The sequence below is a fragment of the Chrysochloris asiatica genome, unplaced genomic scaffold, assembly GCF_000296735.1.
Source record: "Chrysochloris asiatica unplaced genomic scaffold, ChrAsi1.0 scaffold00027, whole genome shotgun sequence".
In the NCBI taxonomy this organism is placed as follows: domain Eukaryota; kingdom Metazoa; phylum Chordata; class Mammalia; order Afrosoricida; family Chrysochloridae; genus Chrysochloris; species Chrysochloris asiatica.
Genome location: NW_006408545.1, coordinates 4,723,307 through 4,733,107, shown reverse-complemented (window position 1 = coordinate 4,733,107; position 9,801 = coordinate 4,723,307). Strand labels below are relative to the sequence as shown.

General features: G+C 41.1%; 1 protein-coding gene across 1 annotated transcript in view; it reads right to left on the bottom strand.

Annotated features, from left to right (window-relative positions):
- MCM9 (minichromosome maintenance complex component 9) overlaps positions 1-9,801 on the bottom strand; it is a 168,443-nt gene that overhangs the window by 102,743 nt on the left and 55,899 nt on the right. The window lies entirely within an intron of this gene.

Genomic DNA, 9,801 nt, shown 5'->3' with positions numbered 1-9,801 from the left:
TGATCTTCATCAGTAAATGTTTTAAGTCCTCTTCACTTTCAGTAAGTAAGGTTGTATCATCTGCATATTGCAGGTTGTTAATGAGTCTTTCTTCAATCCTGATGCCACATTTTTCTTCATATAACCCAGCTTCTCAGATTATTTGCTCAGCATACAGGTTGAATAAGTATGGTAAAAGAATACAACCTTGTTGCACACATTTTAAAATTTTAAAACATTCAGTGTTCCCATGTTCAGTTCAAACAAATGTTTCTTGTTCCAGGTATAGATTCCTCATGAGCACAATTAAGTGTTCCGGAATACTCATACTTCGCAATGTTGTCCATAGCTTGTCATGATCCATACAATCGAAAGCCTTAGCATAGTCAATAAAGCACAGGTAAACATCTTTCTGATATTCTCTGTTTTCAGCCAAGATCCATCACACATCAGCAATGATATCCCTCGTTCCACGGCCTCTTCTAAATTCGGCTTGAACTTCCGGAAGTTCTCTGTTAATGTATGCTTGCAGCCGTTTCTGTATTACCTTTAGTAAAACTTTACTCGCATGGGATAGCAAAGAGATTGTCCAATGATTTCCGCATTCCGTTGGGTCACCTCTCTTTGAAATGGGCACAAATATGGATCTAATCCAGTCAGTCGGCCAGATAGTTGTCCTCCAAATTTCTTGGCAGATGAGTGAGTGCCTCCTGTGCCGCCTCACTTTCTTGAAAGATTTCAACTTTTATTCCCTCAATTCCTGGAGCCTTGTTCTTTGCCAATTCCTTCAATGCACCTTGGACTTCCTCATTCAGTATCTTGATTGTATGCTACTTCCTTGAATTGGTTGAACATTAACCATTTCCTTTTGGTACAATGACTCTGTGTATTCCTTCTATCTTTTCTTGATGCAGTCTGCATCATTCAATAATTTGTCTAGAAAATCTTTCAATAACGAAAGTTGAGGCTTGAATTTTTTCTTCAGTTCCCCCAGCTTGAGAAATGCTGAGCTTTTTCTTCCTTTTTGGTTTTCTGATTCCAAATCTTTGCATATTTTATTGTAATATTTGTTTTATCTTCTTGAGTTGATCTTTGAAATTTTCTGTTCAGCTCTTGGACTTCCTCATTTCTTCCATTTGCTTTAGCATCTCTATGCTGGAAAGTGTCTCTTCTGACATCCATTTTGACCTTTTCCTTCTTTCTTGTCTTCTCAATGACTTTTTGCTTTCTTCATGTATGATATTCTTGATGTCATCCCACAACTCTTTGGTCTTGGTCTTTAGTGTTTAATGTATTAAATCTGTTCTTGTTTAATGTATCAAATCATATTGCATTAGGAAAATCTGCTGCACAAGACCTCTTTATAGTGTTTGTTAGTTTCAGGACTAAGGTGTGCCTGACCCAAGCCATGGTATTTTCAATAGCCTCATAAGCATGTGAAAGTTGGACGATGAATAGGGAATATTTGAATAATAGAATTGATATATTTGAGTTATGCTGTTGGAGAAGAATATTAAAAGTACCATGGCCTGTCAAAAGAACAAATATGATTTATTCTGTGTTGGAAGATATACAGCTAGAATGCTCCTTATAAACCAGGATGGTGACTTTGTCTTTCATATTTTGGACATTTATCATGAGGGACCAGTCCCTGGAGAAGGACATCAGGCTTGATAAAGTGGAAAGTTAGCAAAAAAGAGGTAGACCCCTAACGAGATGGATTATAACAATGGCTGCAGCAACGGGCTCAAGGGTAGCAGAAATTGTTAGAACAGCTCAGGACCGGGCGATGTTTTGTTCTGTTGTACACAGGGGTCAATACGGCTTAAAACTGACTCGGCAGGACCTAACAACAACAACTAGCATGCTACAACATGGATGAAACTTACAAAAACTATGCTAATTAAAAGAAGCGTATTCTGCGGGAGAAAGATGAGGCTTTCTGCTCTCGTAAAGATTTACAGCCTCGGAAACCCTGTACAGGGTATAGCTATGAATCGGAACTGACTCCACGGCACATAACAGTAACAACAACATCACAAAAATTCACAAGTTGTATGATTCCCTTTATATGGAAAGTGGGGACAGTTTCTTTTTCAGATGAGAAAATATTTGAACACTATTCGTAGTAATCGTTACACAATTCTGTGAATACACTGAAAACCACTGAGGCAGACATTTTATTGTGTTTAAGGTACGACTTTAAAAATCATACATTGTAAATGAGTTAATTGCACATTTTATGAATTATACCTGAATAAAGCTGTATTTATTTATTTCCCAAAATCAACAAGGAGAATGTGAAGCTGGATTCTTTGTATGCTGGATTCAAGACCATAGCAGGCACCAAATACTACCAATCAAAAATCTACAAATTAATCAATCACCCATTAGCTCATTTGTTAAGCTTTTGCCCTCCTTTCTCTCCTATGGTTCTTTTTCTAAACGACCCTATGTAGAAGACCTCCATCTTATGAAGTCTACTTGCCTAGTTTCTGCCAAGAATGACTCCATCTTAAGCCATTTATCTCTATAGTAACCAACTACAAAAGATGTTATGCTTAGCAGTGGTTTTGTACAAGCAGTGGTCTCCCTAGAAATATTTTATAGATATGTGTTCTCTACGATCACGACTTTTCTCCAGGTAGAGGAAAGTCTTGTCTCTGATAGGAGAGGCAGAAGCTTAGAAAAAAAGGGATGAAATATGAAACATGCCGGGACTACAAGTGGAGAATGAATTCAAGACAAGAAGAAGTTTTAAGGAATTTGTTTTATATAAAGACTAAGAATAATTGGTAAAACAAAAATCAACAAGAAATAGAAAATTCTTAGGGATTTGCATTCATATTCTTCTGACTAGAAAGAATTGCTAATATTAACATCAACAAATTGTCGACAATAAACGTAATTATGGTGCTTCACAAAGCTGGTTGAAGCAATTTATAGACAGCCAAAGGGTGTTTAACAATATACATATTAATGCTATGGATCAGGGATCATACAACAACTTTTAACTTCAACAAATTTGCAAACTAATGGTGAGTAGTAGCAATAAACACAAAAGAGTAACACTTTTATGAAGGAATAGGGAGGAAAGGCATACTTGATGTAACAGGTATGCAAAAAGTTTAAGGGTACACTCCAGGATGTGTAGCTCTACCCCTCTCCCCATCATCCCTTGTGCAACTTGAGGCTTGATGTCTGTGGTGCCTCAATGGAGATTCCTACAGCTTTGCCTTGGGTGGGTGGGTTCCTCTGCGGTGGGTGATTTTTTTTCTTGTTTCCAGTACCAAGGCCAAACTCATTATTGGGGCTTTGTTCCTCAAGTTCATTGATCAAATCATTATTATAATGCCTGCCAGCCTTTGGGTTCTACAAAAAATGATACCAATCTACCTCTTACTACCCCAGTAAACATACGCTATTAAAGTTCTTTACAAATCATAAAGAAAACATCATACAACTCTGTGATATAATAAACATACACTGCTACTACCACCACCGTGATCACCACCACTAACATGACCACCAAGCACATGCCCAGCTGTGTGCTGGCCTCGCCCACCTGAGTGACCTCTCCAGCCAGGAGTGCACAGACCCACCACACACCTCCTGGACAGGGGCTGTTTCTGGGTTGGAAAAGTGTTTTCTCCCTGCACTGGAGCAAGCAGTTGCAGAGCAGGGAAAGAATCCCACTGGAAGAGGGCTGCTGAAGAAACTCAAGGTGGGCGGGTGAGTGGCTACTGCTGGGCAGGGAATCACCACATAACAGGCACCAAGACCAGACCTAAACTAACATTAAAACTGTTAGACAAAAAAAGGATCTAAATAGAAGCCAGCAACATGTTTAACAAAATGAGTATAGTGTGTTTATGAAAATAATTCACGGGAGTTGAACTGTATGCAAAAGCATGTAACATGCACATTATTTACATAAAAATACAATCTTATGCAGTAGCTGGATAAGATTGGTCTGATTATGACAAACCTACAGTCAAACTGAAAAATGCACTTCATATTACCAAGCTTCTTGTTGTTGTTAAGTGCCATCGATTCATGTAAACCCTGTATATGGTTTCCGAGGCTTTAAATCTTCACAGGAGCAGAAAGCCTCATCTTTCTCCCAAGGAGCGGCTGGAGGGTTTGAACTGCAGATCTTGCAGTTTGCAAGTCCAGTATTAATAGTATGGAGCATGGCTCTCCCTAACCAAGCTTTAGTTTTGTTGTTGTTAAGTGCTGCTGAGTTAGTCCAACTGATAGTGACCCTGTATAAGTTGTCCTAGGAGCAGCTGGTAGGTTTGAACTGCCAACCTTGTGGTTCACAGTTCAGTGCTGATCCTATAACGTCACACCAGAAGTCCTTATCAAGCTTAGAGAATATAACACAAGTGAGTTAGAACCTATCTCCTCTTTCTGTGCCTGCATATCCCATTCTCAAGGTTACTACAACCACCGCCACAGAGCTGATGTACTCATGGTGACCCAGTAAGAGTCTAAATAGAAATCTGCTCCATATAGTTTCCAGTGGCTGATTCTTTTGGAAGTAGATTTCCAGGCCTTTCTTCCAAGCTGCCTCTTGGTCAACTTAAACTTCCAACCTTCTGACCAGTTCATAACTGAGCAGTTTGCAAGTCTAGTATTAATAGTATGGAGCATAACCCAAGGACTCCAGGAAGTCATGTTTTAATCATCAAATGGTGATTTTGTCCTCATGTACGTGTGTGTGTTTGTATGTGTATGTATATGTTGTTAAGTGCCATCAAGTCTGTTTTGACTCATAACAACCCTGTATCAGGTTTCCAAGGAATGGCTGGTGGGTTTGAACTGCTGACTTTGTGGTTTGCAGTCCAGTGCTGATCCTACAGTGCCACTCCAGGAGTTCGTGCAGATAGATAGATAGAGTCCTGGTGTGGCGCTGCAGGATAATATTCTGGGCCATAAGGTCAGTTTGAACTGCAAAGTTGGCAGTTCAAACCCACTAGTTGCTCCTCAGAAACCCTATACAGGGTTGCTATGGGTTGGAACCAACTCAATGGCACTTAACAATAACATTATATATATATGTTGTTGTTGTTGTCATGTGCCGTGGAGTCGGAACCGACTCATAGCGACCCTGTACAGGGTTTCCGAGGGTGTAAATCTTTACGGGAGTAGAAAGCCTCCTCTTTCTCCCGCGGAGCAGCTGGTAGTTTCGAACTGCTGACCTTGCGGTTCACAGCCCGAGTCGTAACCACTACGCTACCAGAGCTCCTTTTATATATATATACATATATATATTTATATTTACATATATACATACACTCTGGTAGCGTAGTGGTTACGAATCGGGCTGCGAACCTTAGGGTCAGCGGTTCGAAACTACCAGCCGCTCCGCGGGAGAAAGATGAGGCTTTCTACTCCCGTAAAGATTTACACCCTCGGAACCCTGTACAGGGTCGCTATGAGTCGGAACCGATTCAACGGCACTTAACAACAACAACAACATATACATACACATATATATTTATATATATATACACACACATAAATGAGTATTCATCAACAAGTACTGTTATAAAATCATAGAAATCTTTATTAAACAAAAATATCAAAATGTGAAGCCATGCACTGTTTCTCCACATATCCTCCCTCTAGGTCTATATATTGTTGAAGGCAGTGTTTCCATCTCTCTAACCCTTTCCAGGTAGCATAGTGGTTACGAATCAGGCTGTAAACCACAACGTCAGCAGTTAGAAACTACTAACTGTTCCGCCAAAGAAAGAAGAGGCTTTCTGCTCCCGTAAAAATTTACAGCCTCAGAAACCCTATGCAAGGTCACTAGGCAACTCCACGGCACATAACCAACCAATCCAACCCTTTTCAGAAGAATTCTGTGCTCTTCAATTTACACTATGTCAGTATCCTTGAGGAACGCAAATCATGTTTTTTTTTTAAATGTTCTTTAGGTTTTGTAAACAAAACCAAGTCTGAAGGGGAAAGATTAGGGCTGTAAGGTGGATGGGGTAAGGTTTCCCAGTGAAATTCTCAGAGGACAGCCCTCTATTATCCTCAGAGAATGAGCATGTCCATTGTTCTGATGGAAAAAACTCTTATCAATACTTTTCTGGCTTTTTTGTCACCAATATCACTTTACATTTTCTTAAAACTTCTTAATAAGTGCCCATGATCTTCCTGTGTCCCTCAAGAAAGTCTTTGGAATCCCCCAAAACAGTCACCACAACCTTCTAAACTGATTTCTCTGCCTTGAATTTAACTGACCCAGTAGATCGCTTCAGAAGCCACTGTTCTGATGGGATCTTTTTTTGAAGGCACCCTAATGAGACTAAAACAGTGTATTACTGAGAAAACTTGTCTGCAGCCATCCATGGATGACAAGAGATATGTTTAAACACATTTTGTTTGGAATAAACAAAATGTGTACATATGAGCTGGAAACACACATCGACCCTTGAACAACATGGATTTGTACTGCATGGGCCACATATATTAGGATTTTCTTCCCTGCAGCTATTTTGGTGACTTCAAGTGTTAAAACTGCCATGTGAGGCTAGTCATCTCCACGTGAGCAGGTTGGAGAGCCGATCTTAGCTCACCAACTGCTCACATGGTGATGACTAACATCTCACGGAATTTAAGTGGCTACTCCAAACACTGGAGTCCTGGTGTGGCGCTGCGGGTTAATGCACCAGACTGCAAAGCCATTTGAACTGCAAGGTCGGCATTTCAAGCTCATCAGTCGTTCTTTGGGTCTGTGACATAGCCACAGAGGACTAGAATGGAAAGTGACGCAACCAGCTGATAAGAAGTGAGGGCATATGCACAAGAACACCCACACTTGCAGATAATTGACCTGGCTTCAATGACTGAATGATCAGAGCTCAACTAGAAGAAGAGGGAAAAAAAAGAGTAATCTGATGTAATTTGATGAACTTGACCTACAACTATGGATGCAGTAGCTCAAAAGAGGGAACAAATCTTTATAGCAAGGATCATTCCCACTCCCCCCCCCCCCCATACACGACATAGACAGGGATGGGCAACTTGGACATTGGCTACCCAAAATGGGGGGGCGGGGGGGCGGGGCTACAAAGGCAAGAAGTGACTGGCTTACAAGCTTTCAAGAAGGAATCTATATCCAGAGTGTGAGGAGGAAGGTAGAATCTCCATTGAGTAGTATCCAATCTGTCTAGGTGGGGATGATGAAAGGAAATGCGGCTAGGTCTCTTGTGATACAATAATGAATAATTGTTATCAGGACTGATTGTGAGGGTTGGAAATGTAAAGGTAAACATTTTGTAGCAAGGAGGGGAGTGATTTACTTTGCAGTCTAGGAGCAGAGGTCCTTGGGACCATCAAGGGAGAGGAGCCAAGAGTGGGACCCTATCCAGAGAAGCAGTGACGCCAGAGATGGAGGCAGAGATGATGCACGTGGAGAGATGGAGTGGCTGGGGACTTTAGACCCAGAGAGGGAGAGGAGCTTGTGCTGATGACCGGGGATGGGGGTGGGTGGGTGAGGGGCAGGCTTGCAGGGTGATTGGTTGATGATACATGGAGAATACTGTAACCATGGCAATGAAATGATATACAATAGGATGAATACAAAACTAATGATCTCCCATGTAAAGTATCACATAACTCAAAATAAAACATTAAAAAAAAAGGGTCGGTATGGGTCGGAACTGACTAGACAGCACCTAACAACAACTCCAAACACTTGAGTGTCCCTCAATAGCCAACAGAAAACAACAACACCCTCCCACACACAACCCCCATATATGCGGGCTTGTTAAGTGCAGTGGACTTCGTTCTGAAAAGGTTCAAAATCCTGTTACTCAAGGGTCAATTGTAAATTATATACAGATTTTTGATAGCTGAGGAGGTCAACACCTCTAAACATCCCTCTCCGGAGTTTTTCAAGGGTTAACTGTGTATATATGAATTGTTGTTGTTGTCATGTGCCATCAAGGTGGTTCCAACTCATAGCAACCCTGTACAAGGTTTCCAAGGAGCAGCTGGTGAGTTTGAACTACCAACCTTGTGGTTAGCAGTGCATTGCTGATCCTACGGCACTACACCAAGATTCCATATATGAATTAGGAAGTTACAAAAAATTGTGGACAATCCACTCTGTTATTGTTGGGTGCCACTGAATCAATTTCAACTCATAGTGACCACTGTACCAGAAAAGCACTGCCCCAAAGGGTTTTCAAGGATAGCAACTTCTGTCTCACTTTGAACATGTGATCAGGAGGGACTAATACACTTGAATATACATGATAGAGGGTCAGTGAAAAGGAGGAAGACCTTCAGTGAAAAGAACTGAAACACTGGCTCTGGATACATCTACTATTTAGTGAGGGCACAGGACCTAGCAAGTTTTCGTTCTGTTGTACACAAGACATTAAGAGTCAGGGTGCACAAAACAGTACCGAATAACAAGGACAGTCTTTAAGGGAACGGATCACCAGGGCTTTCCTTCAGCAGAATCACTGTGTGGGTTCAAACCACCAAGGTTCTTTCTCATGCTGAATGGTTTTCCTGAAAGTGGGGAGGCTCGGTAGAAGCTACCCTACATTATTTTTCAAAAGACCATTCATTGGATGATGTAGACTCATCAAAAGCAAACTATTTAAGTACAATATTTAAAGAATGAGAAATGAAAAGTTCTGGACACTATTCTAAGAGAATGTCTTTCAAGCACAGAATACACTTTTCTCTCTGAATTTAATCAGCTAAGTTTGATGGTTTCATTCGCATCATTTAATGAATAAAAAAGATGGTTTATGAACAGCAAGACAAAATAGACTTTTGTATACCTGTCTTTCTTAGTAAGACTCCTAAATGTGTTAGATGCTGTCTTGTCCCCAGTGGTCAGCCAGCAGCAGAGAGCTACATTTCCTGGCCGTGGTTGTTGTAAAGTACGGACTCCTAAGGACCCTGTACAGGGTTTCTGAACCTGTGAATATTTGCGGGAGCAGAAACTTTATCTTTCTCATGCAGAGCAGCTGGTGAGATGGAATCGTGACGTTTTAGCTAGCTTATCCTAGAGTGCCTCTGGTTACAGGAGCGCAGAGGCTCCTTCGTGGAGCCACAAATTTTTTAACTTAACTAACGGTTTAGGTGATACATTTTTTCAAGATCAAATGTTTTGGTAGCACACCTGTGTTTTCATTCCTCTATTACATACATCTGTTACCTTTTAGAGTTCTGATACTTCCTTTTACGCCTTTTATGTTTCTGCTATGCCCTCTTCAAATGGCAGAAACCTGGTGTATAACTTACATTTCTGGTCATATTTTTCTCGTTCTAGTTTTGAGATATTGAATGGGCCGTAGACTACTCAGATATAGTGCAAAGACACCCTATTTAGATTTTCCAAGCAAAGTGTATGCGTGAAAAAGCGTCTCTTCGTCGTTCATTTTATTAAACTAACGGTGCGGCCATGCTCAAACGCTGATATTGGCCAACCACTAGATTTCCAAAATGGCTTTGCTCTTTTCGAGCGAGCATGGGACTATAAAATGCAATTTATTTCCACTGCAACCAATCTTTCTCTCTACTCCAAATATTATCCGACACACAGATAGCTGAACTGAAGCTCATCGGCTAAATTCAGCAGCACGTAGGAAGAACCTTTAATTGATATAAAAAGAGCTCCGTAGGAAAAAAGCAAAAAACAAAACCCATGAAGCAAACCCATAAAGCGGGCGTCGCCCAGGATCGAGCCCTCCCGCCGCTGTAGTGGCTCCGCCTCTAGCCGTCTACGCTCGGGCCTCACCTCCCACCTCCTTCGCAGTGACCACGCCTCCCTCCCTGTGCCCG